Source organism: Aricia agestis, chromosome 6 (genome assembly GCF_905147365.1).
Source record: "Aricia agestis chromosome 6, ilAriAges1.1, whole genome shotgun sequence".
Classification (NCBI taxonomy): Eukaryota; Metazoa; Arthropoda; class Insecta; order Lepidoptera; family Lycaenidae; genus Aricia; species Aricia agestis.
The window spans coordinates 17,560,226-17,579,035 of record NC_056411.1 but is presented as its reverse complement, the minus strand read 5'-3'; the positions used below and the strand labels follow the sequence as shown (position 1 = coordinate 17,579,035).

The following is an 18,810-nucleotide window of genomic DNA, read 5'->3' as shown; positions in this document are numbered from 1 at the left end:
ATGGTCAAAAGCTTTAGACATATCAAAAAATAAGGCAGTCACTGGTTTTGTTTTGTCCATACTTTCTAAAACTTCCTTTATTAAGGAAAAGCTTGCTAGAGCGATGGATTTACCTTTTTGGACGTTTGCCGGGGCAGCTAGTTATTACATAAGAAAATTGAACTTTGTGCTATCAGTAGTAATAAAAAGTCACGTATGTTACTCGAATTGCGTACTCTTCGCTGACAAAATTATTATAATTTTGACAGCGAAGTTCTCTATAGAATTTGACACATTAAGGGCCATGTCAGTTAGTGGTGCATTATGTCAATAACCACCATCACACTTTCGATCTATTTTGAACGTGCAGTCTATATTCCCTAGAACACACCAATTACAACATAGTTTTAAAAAGCGTGATTGGGGTGCGATTTACCCCCTGTGGGTGGCCGGACACACCCCGCTACACGTGGTGTCGCGGCACGTGTGACAACTTTCCACTCCATCTGCATAAGGGACCACACCTACGTGATGTCCATTCTAATGACTAACAGATAAATTAATTTATAGACAGAGTGCAACTTATGCCATTTGGTCGGCTTATATCAGCCCAGCCTGAGTGGTAACACAACATTGACTTGGCATAATCCGACCAAATGAAGCTGGTCCGCGATCTGATTGCTGCTGATTGTGCTATCAGAGAAGTTGATTTCTAGGCAGATGGCGGACCTAAGTAATTTGGTCGCATTGTGTCAAACTCACCCGACCGATCACAGCTAACTATTGAATTGACATAAGCCGACCAAATGACGTAGGTCCGTCAACTGCCTAGGAATCAATTTCCTCGATGGTACAACAAACTACGTATACACAACGTAAACATCATGTGCTGGGTAGAATATGCTCCAGCACGAACCACCGGGTGAATCGTGCTGGAGCATATTCTACCCAGCTTTTTGGAACGTCACGTCATAACTCATATTTGAACCCCCATTTTCGTTTCTAACCACTTTTAAAATACTGTCATATAATTGAATCGTTTTGATGTTCTTTTGTCACCAATCACCATTTACAAATTTTTGACCAATTAAAATTTTTTTAGGACAATTTTGAACTAAGTTAAGTAAAATAAATAGGGTTCTGGTGCGATCTCGGCAACGCGGCAAATGTATGGCCTAGGTCGTTTGCTTGGGGGACGGCCTTAACCGTTCAATCACCATCGTTTACTTTTGATTAAAACACTTTTGCCACGAGCATATTGTCATCATCATCATTATCAACAAGCCGATTTCGAGTTCCTATAGTTCTAAACTATCTTTTTTCATTAAAAAAATCCATGCACACTATGAGGGCACTTTTGAGATTGACAGCTGCCGTACCACAAGAGACATATTATTTTGAAGCTTGGAAAGAGTTTGGCGAATCCTGCCAATTATTTAAGACGCGGATTACAAAATAGTGAAATAGCTTGGGTTTATACTTTATTCATATACATACTTCCATACTAATATTATAAATGCGAAAGTGTGTCTGTCTGTCTGTCTGTTACCTCTTTACACCCAAACCTCTGAGCCGATTTAGCTGTTTGGTATGGAGATACTTTGAGTCTCGGGAAATCACATAGGATACTTTTTGTCCCACGAAAATGTACGGTTTCCGCGCTATAAGCGAATTTTGGCGCAACGGAGTTGCGGACATCATTTAGTTTCTAAATAAACGTAACACATACAAATCTCATTATTTATCACATTATTGTTTTCCAGTTCTATATATAAATAATGTTGACAAAACATATTTGTTGTAATGACATCGACCCACAGGTGCTTATCACTGTTATCAGTAGACAACATGAATGGGTGACGCAGTATTACGCACGTAGTACGCGAGGACCGATTAGAGTGAGGCCATATTGATTGAGTGCGTTGCGGTACCTTGTGGTGAGTTGACCTTATGGGCAGACCTTCGGTTCGCACTCCTTGAGGGTGCAGGTTCGAACCCGGGTGGGGACGTGTACCTATGAGACATTTTCTGATCTCAATTCTCAAGTACATAATACGGACGCTCGTACGGTGAAGGAAAACATCGTGAGGAAACCCGCACATAGTTGGTCCCAGACGTATTGACTAGTTCTTTCCTCTGAACTAGGCCGACCATGATGCGAGAATGCCGTATGCGCTTGGGCAACCATACGGATATTTAAAAATCTTGTCCCGGGCACTACAGTATTTGAGGAGTGGATACTTCGCTCTGAAAAATACTGTATAAATCATCCACAACGGATGTAAAGGCCTAGTTTTTTTTTGTGTTGAGTTGCGGTATTTTGCGGTGCGTTGTGGTAACACACCACAACGCACCGCAAAACACACAACAAACACGGTACATTGTGGAATATTGTGGTACGTTGTGGTGAGTTGCGGTGCGTTGTGGTAACACACCACAAGTCACCGCAAAACACACAACAAACACGGTACGTTGTGGCGCGTTGCGGTACGTTGCGGTATGTTGAGGTATGTTGCGGTACGTTGAGAATTGAGATGCGTGACGGTTCGTTGCGTTTTGATTACTATGTACCTCATGTTCTCTCTTTTTCGTGATCAAAACTTAATGTTAATACTTGCGGCGGTACAATTCGCCTAACATTCCTGCATCGCGCTATAGAAGTTTTCTAAGTGCATCGGTATATAATATACGACAGCTGAAATGTATCACGTGGGCTCCGGCCTGACCGAGCATACCACCTCGTGGATCGTACATTATCCCACATACTTAATAATCAGAGAATTTGATTTATGCGCAGATGGCGGACCTCCGTAATTTGGCCGCGTTATGATTACATTAATAATGTAGTAAACCCGAGCAAATGACGTAGTTCCGCCATTTACCCATGAGTCATGACTCAATATTTTCTTCGATATCACATATAATTATTTTCTTCGTTGCGGTGACGCACGTCAACACAATACAAGATCGTATCCTCCCACTTCACTTCCTGTCTGTCTTTCCGTCAAATCATCACCATCGCATCAATGTGATAAAACATAATACTATATTATGGCATGGCACATCATAAAATATGTAAAGCGACGCTACGCAACAAAACAATCATGGCCTCACTCTCAGTTCTCGTAAACACGTTAGTATTTATGTCATATTTATATGTCACATATAAATGGACTAAATACTCGTATTGCTTGCGGCTTCGCGTAACTACTGCACCTTACTGATAAAAACTTTTACACAACGAATAGCTAAATAATGTCTCATTGTCTTTGCCTGGCACGTTAAAAAGCCTTCTGACAAACCAAATAGACAGCGGATCTTGAGCTATAGCGAAATTGCCCCTGAAAACTTTTATATTATGTTTTCACAAAATAAAATAAAATAAATAAAATAACACACTTTACTTAAGAAAGTACCTGTTAAAAAAATTCAGTAGGTATCGGGTATCGTAATGAAAGTCATTGTCATATTGTTATAAGGTCTGCTTATCCAAGTCTGGTACATTGGAAAAGTCTAACGACAAATAAAGACAGCGACAGAAGTTATTCTACGCTACTACTTTATTAGTAAAGGGTACTAATAAGTTTTTGCTAATACTTAGTTTTTATTTTTTTATTATGAATATTGGGGCCGTCTATGGACTGTTCGTCCATATCCTTTTTTTGTTATTTTATTATTTAGATTTTTCGCACCAAGGATAATTGAAATAATATTATGAATTTTAATTGATTGTGGTCTAGCTAATACTTAGTTTAGATTGTTACTTGTTGTTTAGGTACTGTTCCTAAAACTTAAATTAAAATTAATATTTGACAGGCCGAAGTTTTCTAATTTGTTGCTGACTACAATTGCCAGGTCATTGCTCCAAAAGTCTGTCTCCAGACGCCATAATAAAAATGAAAAAGTGAAAACTCTTTGTTGTTAAGCTTTTTGATTGATGAACTTAAGTTAAAAATTAGTATATCTATTTAGAAATTTCTACTACCTATATCTATACTAATATTATTATAATATTATAAAGAGTTTCACCGTCAGTCAGCGGCACCAAGGCGAGGGTGCGTGTGCGGGAGGAGGACAATCTGTGCAGTGTCAAGTGTGCAGCCTGCGTATAATGACTGCGTCGTCGATGTTAGTGTCGGAGTCTGTGAATTGACCTGGCAATCATTTTGCTGACCGTGTCTTTCCCGTGCGAAGCCGGGGCGGGTCGCTAGTACCTTATAAGATAACGCCCGCAACTCTGTTGCGCCAAAATTCATTTGCATGCGGGAACTGTACATTTTGCAGGATAAAAAACTACTTCTATTTAGCATCTTGATTAAATTAGCCATGACCTTCCCAGTTTGATCACCAAAGCTGATAATAATTTCGATGCATTCTGCGTAACAGGTATTGCAGGTTACGGCTATTTGTAAGGATTTATATAATTGTTTGTCTATGCCAGAAATTCTCTTAGCTAACCGGTTAAATTCTACTGTAGCCACTAACCATAACATGAGGCTTTTATCAAGACTGTCCTAAAGAGGGACTATATTTTGTTGTCTTTTGGACCTATAGGGGCCAAAAATACTGCCCTAAGGGCTAAGAAAAGCCCTATACAAGGGGAGGATAAATACCGCGCCCCTACCCTTCCCGAGCGCGGTGTCCATGCGTTGGGTAAATAATTATTTAACTTTAAGCTACATTTACTCAGTGATCAATTGATATAATTTTTTATAATTTTTTTTCAACTAATATATAATAGCCAAATATCACGTCCTCGAGTATTGAACATGTCTCACAGTCATGCAGTATAAATTTTCAATCCAGTCTATACCTAAGGATTTACTTGCTAGGATGACATTTTTGAAACCATGCTACCCTGTGGTTTCCCGTCACCCGCAGCCTACAAAATCACGTGTTCGCAACCAAAATAACTGGTTGCCGTCAACATTATCTTCAACCACTGGTTGCGAATCTTAACACGCTGGCGAACACGTGATCAACCTGTTACTGATCTTCGGTAAGGAGTTATTGACCTTAAGAATTTTTTATTAAAGAAAAATAAAATAAATGTTTTGGTTTATCCTAAACGTCTAAATTGGAGACACAATGAGTCTACTACCTAAGGCTTTTGGCGATAAGGCACAAAGGACACAAACTATATTATAGTCTATATAATATAGTTTGTGCCTACTATTCTTATTATATTGCGTTAATATTCGTTTGTCATGCGCGAACCGTATATATATTTTCGACATGAAAAGTATTCCTAAACTTACCTATCTTTTACCCGGAACTCAAAGTATTTCCATACCTTTTAGCAAAGTCGGTTCAGCGGTTTGGACGTGAATGTAACAGACAGACAGACAGACACACTTTCGCAACCGTAGCTGTAGGCTAAACCGATTTTAATTTGTTGTTATCATGTTTACTGCTTCACTATTATTTGTACTAACATTTCGGGGGTTACCCTAAAGTCCAGATAAGTATTTAATTTGTTTACAACTTGTTCGGAAAATTGTATGACTCAAACTGTTGAAATAAAAATAAATTAAATTTATGTACTCCAAATTAAACAAGAATTAAATAATTTTTCTTAATAAACGTGGAAAACAAAATAATGAGTATTTTTATAATTTTGTTCCAAACTTTCCAGAGGTTTTATTCCGTAAGAAATTGAATGTTGGGATTAAAAATAACCGTGGAATAAAATTATTAGCTCGTAAAGAAGATTGAAGACCTTGTTTATAGTAATTTTGACTTTATGAATGTAATGCCTGAAACCTTTTTAATTAACCGAATTACGTCCGCAACTCTGTTGCGCCAAAAATCGTTTGTCGCGCGGGAACCGTAAAAATTTCCAGGATAAAAGGTATCCTATTCCTTTCCCGGGACTCAAAGTATCTCCATTCTCCATGTCAAATTTCATCAAAATCGGTTCAGCGGTTTGAGCGTGAAGAGGTAACAGACAGACAGACACACTTCCGCATTTATAATTTTAAGTATGGATATTGGTTGTCTCTACTTATGTTAGAGAGCCATAATTAGTCATAATCATAATAGTCGCTATATTTTGTAATCCAGTCATTCAATCCTGTGTGCTTTTTTTAATTGTATTCCAGTGCCTGTTTAAATTATTACTTTATTTATCCAGCGCTGGATTGGAATTATGTAAACCGGGCATAATATCATCAATATGGAGATTGGAGAGCCACAAAATCCCAAAATTCCTTATTTTCCTTATGAAATTTTAACGTTGTTCGTGGCGGCCGAAAAGGAAGATCTTCCGACCGAGCGAGATAGCATGCTCGGTCAGGCCGAAGCCCACTGACGTCATTTCAGACGTTGTATATATCTTGCTGTTCTCAGAAACTTCGATAGCGCGATGCAGGAATGTTAGGCGAATTGTGGGCACCGCCACAAAATCATAAAAAATCGACAGAGAGTTTCATCGTGCTACAGACTTTTTGTTAAACACGCACACGAAAAAGAAAATAATTGTTCTCTCATCCCCTTAGCATATTAATTATTTTATTTTGTTTCAATTAATAAGCTGACCAACAAATGAGAAATAGACCAACGTGTTGAGAAGGCATGGAGAAGCTTTTGGTCAATGAAACATCTGATGAAAGGGGACCTACCAATATGCCGAAAACGTAAACTCGTGGACATGTGTATCTTGCCTATTCTGACCTACGGTGCCCAGTCCTGGTCTTTGAACGCAGCATTCTAGGTATAAAAAGGATTGACCACCCTGCGTTCCCAAACGAAGCTCGTTGACGTAAGCAGAAAGGCAGCTAGCAGCTAGAGCTGGACAGGGCACGTCTCCCGTATGAACCCGGACAGGTGGACGCGTCTAGTTTCGGAGTGGCTACCGACTGGTCGGCGTAACAGAGGCCGACCCAAGAAAAGGTGGCGCGACGAACTAGATGCGTTTGATAAAGCGTGCAGGCCAATAACATCACAGGATCGTGAACTTTGGAAAGAGAGAGGGGAGGCCTTTGCTCAGTAGTGGGACACTGTAGGCTGATAATAATAATAATTAATAAGCTGTATACTTTATTGACAGAGATAAAATGTTATATATTTGTAAAAAAATAACTGTCTATACTGCCTGGAGAACAGACAGTAAAAGTTTAGAAATAAGATTTCGTTTTTGGAAACCTTTTTATTAGCCTTTAGGTTAGGCAGTGACTGGGTACAGGTTTTTTAGATATTAAGGGTGGGTTGCACCAACTTACTTTAACTGTAACTTTAACTTTAACGACAATGCAAAATGTCAAATCTTTGGTTAAAGTAAAAAATGGACGCCATATTTAACCATAATCATAGAGCTCGACAAGGCTTTAAATGAACGTGACGAAAAAAGGAACTTTACGCTGTCATCATGCAAAACGCCATTTTTGACAGTTCTCCTTTACCAGCAGCGCCCCGCCCACGTTCATTTAAAGCCTTGTTGGACCAGCAACAGACATCTGTCAAATTCTGTGGTCAAAGTTAAGGTTAAATTTAAGTAACCTTTAACTATAATGGTCGATTTACACGGGTGACTAACGGGTCGATTTTAGTCACCCGGCAAGTCACCAGTCAACAGTAGTATTCTACGCTTGCGCCTGAGCGTTTGCGCGGACGATTTTAGTCACCAGCCATTGGCTGCACGACTTTGGGGCTTGCAACTTTAGCCGCATGCGGCGTAGTCGAATTGCCATTTACACGGTCGATTTTCGCCGTGCGGCGGAAAACGTGCGGCTTTAGTCACCGTGTAAATCGACCATAACCATAACTTTGACCATAACTGTAACTATAACCACGCCTCTGGTGCAACCTACCCTAAACATCGCAGTCATTCTGTCAATATATCACATTGAGTTTTAACGAGTAGAGGCTTTAACGAGTAGTTTAAATACTCACGTTTTCGTCACGTTTCAACAAAAAAAAAAATGTTTTAGTCTGACGATTTAAAGGAAACATTATATTTTGAAATTACAAAAATTATATCGCTTACAACGTGGTACGCAACGTGATTGATAATAATTACACAAATTCTACCTTGTTAAATACAATGATTAAAATCTATTATAATGAATACTTGTACACTGTACAATGATTACAATTTAATATATATGCATATTTTAACTACATAATAATAATTATGATGTTTAAACCAGGCGTGATTGGAAAGTCGCAGTGGACATGATATTAAAATCAACTTAATTCCGTTTATTGGCCAATGGCCAGTTTACATATTATATTATCCTATCCAGTGATTCAATCCAGTGCTAGATTGCTACTGGAATAATTTAAACGGACACTGGAATTGCTTTCGATTATTTTGGATTGTAATAATATAAACCCTCAATCATGTAATATATAAAGACTCAATTATGTAACAAAACTACACCGTATACTGCTACTGCTATTTTCACAGTGAACTCTCTACGAGGAACGCGTACGCACCCTAAGTATTATCATTTATCACTTAATATTGTTACACCTTGTTTAATGAAAGACCCATCTAAAACAATTTATACCCTTCTCCCAGAAATTGAAAGAACGAGCTGCGGTTGTGCCTGATGTTTCTCTTCTTGTCCACTAAACCGTCTCCTGAGGAGAGTAGATTACTCCTACCCTACTATAGTAGATGGGCAGATGAGGAGAGTAGATTTCATATCCTACTAGATAGTGGATGTTGCATTTGCCCGCAACTTTGCTGTTACGAAATTAATACAGCACAGAACCGTACATTTTTCGTGGAAAAAACTTATCAGTTTTTCGTCCTTACTCGCGACCAAAGTATCTTTACACCTTTAACCAAAATTGCTGCAGCGGATTAAACGTAAACAAGTTCGAGATTGACAGAAAGTCACATTTCGCATTAGAACATCTTCTTGGAATTATTAAGTGTATTTTTATACACGTACATAATTGTATTTATCACAGACAAAGTCAAGACAACGACTAGTGTGCATGTGTAACAAGAGATTAATTATCCCAGAAACAATGAGTGGTAATAAAAAATATATTTTAAATATTTAAAGAAATATAAAATCAATTGTATGCAATTTATTGACATATTTTCATAATTAACAACTTTTTATGACTTTAAATATCATAATTAATTTTACGATTTTTTAAATACGTATTGTTTCAGAAATTCACAAATATTTTCCTTTTATTGTAAGGAAAAGTTGTAAAAACATTTATTGTGTAATATTATGTTCTCTGGTTTACGGGTGCGACTTTTTATTTCATCAGCGGCGAGAAAAGACAATTTAAAGGAATAATAATATGCTAATACATACATCCACGACTTGAAATTTTCCGCTGTAATATAAGTATCCTTTATGCCAGCCTCTTCCTGAATCCTGAGGTATTGTTCTACATCTGCACCGTATTTTATAAATCGGTAAAATTTCGATCCCAGTAGTTTCATAAAATAATGTTTGAATACTAAAAATGGGATCACTTATTTTATTTTGTTATTTTTGTATATAACACCAGGGTTTATTTACCAGCCCACTTTTAGCACCAGGTAATTTTGTTATTTTTCTATATATTTATCTAGCTGTCACAAGTTCATTTTACCATTATTTTTTGTTTTGTGAAGACAAAACATCAAAAAATTGGTAAAATTAACCTTTGTTTTAGGTTTTGGGGAACTTTAATTATAGTAGTTGTATGTATGTATCGTCTGCACCATGCACGAAACATACACACAAATATATTAACACACAAACAATGGAATTAAAATGCTTCTAGAACAATTGACAAATCAGTACCGGGTATCGCCTCTACACGTTGTGAATTACAATTTACTCTTTGGAAATTATGAGTTACTGGCTTACTGCATGACGTCGCAACTCCGATGCACAGAAATAGATTTTTCACGTGGGAACCGTACATTTTTTGAAAAAAAAAACTGTCCGGGAAAGGAGTAAGGACACATTTACCGTATCTCCTAGTAGTTCCATACCAAATTTCATCATAATCGGTTCAGCGCCTGTCGTTCAGGAACCGTACATATTTCCTGGACAAAAACTGTCCTGTACGCTCTCCCGTCTCTGATAATACTTCCAAACAAAGTTTCACCAAAACGGGTTCAGCCATTAATGACTAAAAAGGTAACAGACAGACAACTTTCGCATTATAATATTATGACTTATTGGAGCGAGCAAACCTTGCTAGTAATTGCCATCACCTTGTAGACTGCTGGGCCATTTTCGACTTTATACTTTTGTAATAAGGAGTAGGACCTAGGAGATACAATTTTTATCACAATACTATAACATCTTGATAAAGTAATATAGTATGCATGTGTGGGGGTGAAATCGGATCGCAACGCAAGTATAGTGATAAACGAAATGTTGCTGAATATACAAAATGGATGCTCCAAATTAGGATTATTACTCCTTAGGTATTGCGTAATTGTACTCGTCATTTTTGGTCTACTATGCACTATTATTATCTGTATTGAAAACTACTATATTTTTCTAGCTATGAGCTATAACTTGTGTTAGGCGTTCTAGTGTTTCTACTTTCTATGACAAATATTATGTCTCATAATAAAACTTGAGAGGTGTCAAGGGACATCCGGATATTATTATTATTATTATTAATTAACTTGACAGATCAAGTATGGAGAATCTGTCAAAAAAGTTGTGAATAGCCTATTAGGCACTGTATCAAAAAGTGGTGAAACAGGCCCTAATAGTTATATAATTTAAGAGTAACATTGTCCTACAAATAAAACAATCCATATTTTAGGACCATCAAATCATAGTATGAAATCCTTTCTATCTCTGGCTCTGTAAGCTACCACTTTCAAGATTTTTCGCAAATAAAAAAGTTGTTTGTCTTATCAAAATGAAGCTACTCACAAAAAATTTGCTTGTTAGTAATTAAAAAAAAATGTTCTATCCCTCACTATTAGTTTACCATACAGTACCTATTTTAATAGACAGACATGATAAACTTATAAGTCCCTCAATTTTTGTCGGGAGTTAGAAAATAAACACTATGACGTTATTGACGATTGACGAGTTTAAGCATGATTGTTCTTACCCAGAAACTTCGACTGGACCAATTTTGACAATTTTTTCACCAAACATTATTAATTAATACGCTATCTTCACCATCATTGTTGGTTAACAGTTATTACCAGTAGAAGTATTTTTCAGTTTACTAAATTAGTAACACATCAGCTTACAACTTACTCAATATATTAGGTAGTAGTTAGTACCAAGGTATTTCACCTTCTGTCGAATGTCACTTCACAAGTGCAAGGATTTTGGCGAGGGCCGAGGCTATACAATATAATCTTATGTACAGTATGGACATTGAAGAGGCAAATCACTTAAGTTGTAGAATTTATTATAAAAACTAGATCTGAGCAGAGCTTGTTCTGTGTCCTAACCTAACCCTAAGATCCATACTAATATTATGAATGCGAAAGTGTGTCTGTCTGTCTGTCTGTTACCGCCCAAGCCGCCGAACCGATTTTGCTGCTTTTGGTATGGAGATACTTTGAGTCCTGGGAAAGGATATAGGATACTTTTAATCCCGGAAAAATGTACGGTTCCCGCGCGATTAACTTATTGACAGATGAATAGAGTCCACGGTGCTGGCCGTCATGTTACAGTTTTGAACAACTCATTTGAAAATCCTGGACATGGTCTTGTCATGTCGCAATGTGTACTGATCTTTATTTTAAAAATGGTTACAGTGTAACAGCGCTTAAATCCATAAGGGAAGGTAAACTTACTAAACAAATAAACGCTAACAAATAAATTTTCTTTTATATTGAACTAATACTTGCATTTAGAATGTAAATATAACAATTAAATCGTTTTTGTGACTATCAAATATCGTTTACGTATTTTTATTTTTGAACGTCAATGTAACCTAAATCAACCTGTTAGTATAATTTACACAATGGTAATAAAAGTATACGTTATGCGCGTGCGCAAATCTGACGTCAGAATGACAGAAAAAATGCAATAGGATATCATTATGTTACTGCAATGTTTCCTCGCTGGAGGCAGCACCAGCACAGACAGTAAACAAGAAGTTTTATTCGACGTTTGACAACGTTTATGTCAATTGTCAATATTCTGATATGACATGTGCAACATGTTTTTTTTATGAAATAAGGGGGCAAACGAGCAAACGGGTCACCTGATGGAAAGCAACTTCCGTCGCCCATGGACACTCGCAGCATCAGAAGAGCTGCAGGTGCGTTGCCGGCCTTTTAAGAGGGAATAGTGTAAATTGGGCCTCCGGTAAACTCTCGGTAAACTCACTCGGCGAAACACAGCGCTAGCGCTGTTTCACGCCGGTTTTCTGTGAGACCCTCGACGCCCGAAGCTCCGCAGTTGTTGTTACCTGTTGCCCAAAATAAGCCCCAACCAGTATGGCTTCATGCCCCAAAGGAGCACCAAAGACGCCCTCTATAGGTTTGTGAACCACATCAGAAAGCTGAGGGAGGAGAAGAAAATTTCTGTTGTGGTATCGCTGGACATAGAGGGGGCCTTTGACAGTGCTTGGTGGCCGGCCATTAAGGTTCGGTTGGCTGAAGTTGGGTGTCCGGGGCGGGTTATCAGCAGCTACCTGAGTGGAAGGTGTGTGAATGTTAGGTATGCCGGAGTAGAAGTGAACAGGGGGACCGACAAGGGGTGCGTGCAGGGTCGGTGCGTACGTGGTCCTCTTCTGTGGAACCTCTTGTTGGACCCCCTGTTATGGGTGCTAGAGGAGATGGGTGTGTTTTGTCAGGCCTTCGCCGATGACATCGTGCTTGTTTTTGAGGGAGACTCGGCTTTAGAAGTGGAGTTAAAAGCAAACCAGGTCTTAGATCTAATAAAAAAATGGGGAACAGCTAACAAGCTTAACTTCGCACCACAAAAGACTTGTGCATTATTGTCTACTAGACGACTTAAATACGACACACCGCGCTTGAGAATGGGGAGTGTGGAAATCAAGTTCTACAATGAGATAAAGATTCTAGGTCTTATCATTGACAAAAGCTTGACGTTTAACGCCCACGTTAGCAGCGTTTGCCAAAAGGCAATCACGTGCTACAAGCAGCTTGCCAAGGCCGCTAAAGTAGGGTCCAAATAAGGCTCGACTCCGTTCAACGGGGTTTTGCCCTGAAGATCTGCAAAGCATATCGGACTGTCTCCCTGATCTCTGCGCTGCTGTTGGCTGGGAAACTCCCTCTTGATCCCAGAATACTCGAAGCATCGAGACTTTATGAGATCAAGAAGGGAGTGTCATACCCGGCAGTGAGGGACAGGGAGGTGGAACGAATGGCTTCTGCGATTGAGGACCCACATCCGGCAGAGCAGGTAGAGCTGAGGTTCGGGATGGTAGATGAGGACTCGTATGCTGATGTGGTTAGCAGCCACATCCATAGGATCTATACGGATGGCAGCAAGATTGAGGGTCGAGTCGGAGCTGCACTCTCCGTATGGAAGGGTGAAGCCGAGACTAAGGCCGTCAAGCTTGCTTTGTCACCGTATTGCACCGTCTACCAAGCCGAACTTCTAGCGCTCCAAAGAGCAGTAAGTATAGCCTGCAAGAGTGGAATGGCGAAGGTCGGTATCCTTAGCGATTCCAGATAGGCTCTCCAGGCTGTCACCCTTAGTTCCCCTCATCGCCTGGCAGTGAAAACAATGGCGGCCCTCCGAAAAGCTGCCTTGCAGAGGCGGGAGGTCTCCCTGTTTTGGATTAAGGCGCACGCAGGGTTAAGATGGAATGAGAGGGTTGACGAACTAGCAAAGGAGGCCGCGCTGGGATTGAGAAGGAAACCTGACTATGATCTGTGTCCTGTTTCATTCGTCAAGCGTATCTTGAGAGAGGATACGATTGAGGAATGAGACAGGAGATACGAAGTAGGTGGGACGGCCGGAGTCACGAAGCTCTTTTTCCCAAGCGCTGCTGCTGCATACAAGATAGTCAAAAAGATAGACATCACACACCACGCCACACAGATGGTGGTGTGGTGTGTGATGGACACTGCGGATTCGCCTTCCACTTGTACAGATTCAAGTTGAAGGAGGATCCGTCGTGCCTGTGTCAGCCAGGAGTTGAGGAGACGGTTCCTCACCTGTTATTCGAGTGTCCAATTTTTGCTAGCAATAGACATGCTATTGAGCAAAGATTGGGCACATCGGTGACGGGTGAGAATCTGCCTGCCATCCTGGGGGGGAAAAGAGGGATTTGTTTCTCTCTTGTTGCAAGAGAATAGTGTGTGATACTAATAAGAGAAATTCGAGTATGTTATTGTGATTCTAAGCTGTGATACTAGGGTAGTTAAATGTTGTGCTGTAGGTATTTTTATTGTTTTTATTAATTTTGACATTTATAATTATTTTAATCGGAATGCTATTGATTTGAATTGTTAATCATTAATCGTTAGTTAGTTTAATTGGAATAATTTTATAAGTTTAATATTTGAATGTAATGTACTTAATATTTAATGTAAATTTATTGTTATGTCGCATACACAACCTAAATGTTAACAACAAGCCCTGACACCGTTAGGGGGGATGAGCAATTAAAAAAAAAACAATACCTAGTACAACAAAAAAAGAATTACTTGCATCGGACTTGCAGTTCCGGAGATATGCGAACACAAATATAAAAACATACATACATACACATACACTTTTGAAATTTGGCACATTTGTTCTGACACTGAAATAGACTTATATCATCATCTAATATATAAAATTCTCGTGTCACAATGTTTGATAGCGTACTCCTCCGAAACGGCTTTACTGATTTTAACCAAATTTTATAATATGCATATTCAGTGGATCTGAGACTACTGGGTACTTTTTATATTGATAAGTGCATATTTTGTTGATTAAATAATAGTAAATTATTACAACTCGAGATTGACGGCGACCATTGTTTGTGCGACGGGATAGCGATGGACGTTGCCATGGTGACATACTTATTTAGTCACTTCAATAAAATAATACGGGCGAAATACTTTATATGGCAAAGAAACGTTTGCCGGGACAGCTAGTATTAAATAAAAACTAGGCAGTTCTGGAAATATTACATACATAGGTAGGTACGCGTCGAATTGATAACATCCTTTTTTTGAAGTCGGTTAAAAAAAGAATCCCGACGTGATTTTAAAACATAAATTACTGCCCCACTGAGACGAATATTAATTGCTTGAATGTAATTCAATTAAGATTTTGACATAAGCCTCATACATTATCTGTCAAACTTTTCGTTAAATTGAAGTTTGTGTGCGGCAGTTATCTTATACCAGACTAGCTGTCCCGGCACGTAGTATATGACATTCTCTTTGGTCCCGGCAAACATTGTTTTGCCCATATTATTTTATTGAAGTGACTAATATATTGAAGTATGGCGCCATGGACGTCCGACCTGGCTCTCTTAGGCATTTTCAAATATTTAAGAAAATGTTAATAGCGTGTAATAGGTATTCTAGCTCTGAAAAGAACTAAGATCTAAACTCCCCTCTCGCACGTGCACCCCCGCCTTGATGACGCCCACTTCGCAACGGGCCGTGCAGTAGAAATCGTAATACATATTTTAATTTCGCCATAACTTCAAAACCAAACGTCCAATTTTAGTCATTCAAATACCAAATATTATCTACATAAACTGTACTTAGTGATTAAATAATTTATTTTGATAAGGTTTAATAGCATGAGTAAAATAAACGCGTTTAAATGTGTCCAAAAAAAATCAAGATTATTTAAATAAAAAAAATGTTGTTGTGCCTCACTCGACATAGATAGGTATAGTGTGTCGCGGATATCATTTTTTTGTAGATATTTATAAGATCTACAATTGATTAGAACATTTTATGGTTCTATCTTTTATAGTTTAGGCAGCGTACGCAAAATAAGTAACATTTCTGGTTGATTTTTTACACCTTGTCTCCGAAAAACCCAAATATCTTACGGAAACCTATTTTTTCCAAAATAAAATTTAGCCTATATTACTCGTGGATAATGTATCTTTCGAATGGTGAAAGAATTTTTAAAATCGGTCCAGTAGTTTTTGAGCCTATTCATTACAATTATACAAACAAAGTTTTCCTCTTTATAATATTACTATAGATGTTACTTGACAACGCCTGGAAAAATCCAGAGTCACGGAGTTCCAGTGATTTGACAATAGTAATTGGTATGTCATGGAAAGATGGCAAATGATAGTTCCCACATCCGGCCGATAAACATACATTTGCAACTGCATGTTGCAACTACATACATGGTACCGATTTACATATACAGGTAGTAAGTTAAACGTAGCCGCAAATTGGCTCATTGCTCGGCATGTGCTGGTACACCCAGAGGTATATTCAGCGCCGGTCTTCCGCAAGAGCCGTAGGTGACGACATGGATATCATTATAAACTAATTAGGTCTTACAAACAGCTTGCAAACAACTAAAATAACATAATATAACATACAACAACAATAAAAAAAATTTACTGAAATTACCATCCAGATCGTCTAATCATCGTGACATTTTGAATATCTGTGTAATACAATATACGCATTACGCCGATACTAGATATACCACGAACATTTCAACACTAAAATTCGATGAAAAAGATCGGTTCAGTCGTTCATGTAGGCATTATTGGGTAAATGTCGCTACTACCACAGAAAACATTAATCCGACCAAAATCCGGCATGTTGCACACAATGAGTTTCTAAAATACTAGAGTAGCAATGTCTTACAAAAGATTCTCAGAAATGCGTAACCACTTTTTTGTTCAAAAGACAATGTCAAGTCATATATTCGTTATGTCATTATGTATGTGAGATATGCCTGCAGGCATCTTCGAAGTGGCAACGCGTTGCTACCGTAAACTTCCAATCTAGTTACGTTAGTAACATAGAATATCATTGGTAGCACACGTCATAATATAATCTGCAAAGGTCGAATCAGAGGCCGCTACTACCACAGAAAACAATCCGGCCAAAATCCAACATGTTGCACACGTCATAATATAATCTGAATAATTAACAGAAACGTCAATCGTCGAACAAAACTTTGTTTACTAGGTGCCGCTTACGAAAGTCCAGCGCGTATAGGGTAAGTGCGCAATGAAGGTGGTGCGAAATGCTTTACACCAGGGTTTCTCAAACGAACCCCTAGGGGTTCGCCATTCGACGGCAGGGGGTTCGCGACAAGATTTCAGTAAGCGCGCGTTCAGACGTGCGCGTTTTCGGCGCGTTTACTACTCGCGCGGATTCATCATTCATAGCAATTTCACATGTGCTGTATCCGCGCGAGCAAAAAACGTGCACAAAACGCGCACATCTGAACGCGCGCTAAATGGTGGCTTGATAACTGGCAGGCACGCGCGGCACTCTTTTGGCACTTTATCTTACATCTTTAAACGAGCAATTCTGGTATATATCTCTCTCGGTCAAATAGCTAGTAATAATAATATGTTACCTTTTATTCAAATAAAAACCTTATTTTCTTCAACAGTTTTCTTCTTTTTTTTACTTTCTTGGCAGATAAAGCTTGCTTGGATTTCATTACTTAGTGAGGGGTTCGCTGTCGCCTGGAATATTAACAGGGGTTCGTGGAGCCAAAAGTTTGAGAAACCCTGCTTTACACGAACTTGGTCTTGGTCAACCTATAATTCCCGCACCTTCCCTATAGCCCCATCTTTAGGGATACGTAGAGATCACAAAGACCCACATCTAAATAGTGATCAGGATCGATTTTTTTTATACTATGCCACTTTATGTAATTGATTGATTGACGTAAATGATTTCATAACACTCCCGCATAATATTATTAATTAATTATTATACATACATCCACATTGGCACGGCGGTAATTGTGTATAATATTATTTAAGTCGCAAAGTATTTTAGCTATGTAACCTGTGTTTCTTAATTAAAATAAATAAATATGATATTAATGAATCCTGACCTCGTCAAGAGTCGAATTTCTCTGTTGGTACCAGTTGACTCGCCAGACATTGTTGATTGTTTTGCCGTATATGAGTTGTAGGATTTAGGAATAATTAATGCTTGAGGCTCTATAAAGAAAATCATCCAACCGAGCGTGGTGGTGTACTCGGTCATTTCAGATGTCCAATCTCACGCCGATCTCAGAAATTTCGATAGTCTATCCACCGAGCTCAGAGGACAACAGCTGTATAATTTTTACCATAGGGTAAAAAATTGAGGAGCTCAATAATTATTATAGAATAATTATTGAGTTCCTCAATTTTTTTATTGTTGGTACTCCGGCTTTCAGGACTTAAGGTGGCTTTCCGATCCTTACGGCAAGCGATTTTGTTTTGCGCCACTACAAAGCAGCGGCAGCGTATCGCTTGACGAATGCCATTAAAAAAAAATGAAACCCATGATAGCCTACGAGTAGGTATGTCATAAACTAGTTGCTTACCGCGAGGATCGGACAGTCACCTTAACAAGCTATCCTCCAAAATATTTATCTGCAATCGTCTCTTATCAGGTTGAATATAACAAGCTGAGCTTTGACAAAGGGCACCCTTACAGGGTCATTGCTATAGAAGATATTTCCAGAATCCTATTATCACCTTTATGGCACTCAATAAAATATTCCATAAAGAATTCTATACATCAATAAATTCAATTTTATGTACAAAATCTGAATATTAAATGCCTTATTGTGATTCGAAAGTCACATAATCGCTGAAGTTAAAAAATACTAAGAACTTTCAAATTTAGATTTCTGTCCGTTTAATGGACCTTACAAAACTATTTTTTGGAGAAAAAGTTTGAACCTTTTTGGCATAATAAAAAGTATCCTTTAGGAATAAAATTAAAAATAACATGTTGAATATCCAAGAGTT

The 18,810-nt window shown here is 38.4% G+C and overlaps 1 long non-coding RNA gene across 1 annotated transcript; it reads left to right on the top strand.

Moving 5' to 3' along the window:
• Nucleotides 1-1,066: 1,066 nt before the first annotated feature.
• On the top strand, nucleotides 1,067-18,577 carry LOC121727981. The gene is made up of 3 exons (XR_006035753.1): nucleotides 1,067-1,186; nucleotides 11,184-11,186; nucleotides 18,567-18,577. It is a non-coding gene; the product is annotated as an uncharacterized LOC121727981 (long non-coding RNA).
• The last annotated feature ends 233 nt before the right edge of the window (nucleotides 18,578-18,810 follow it).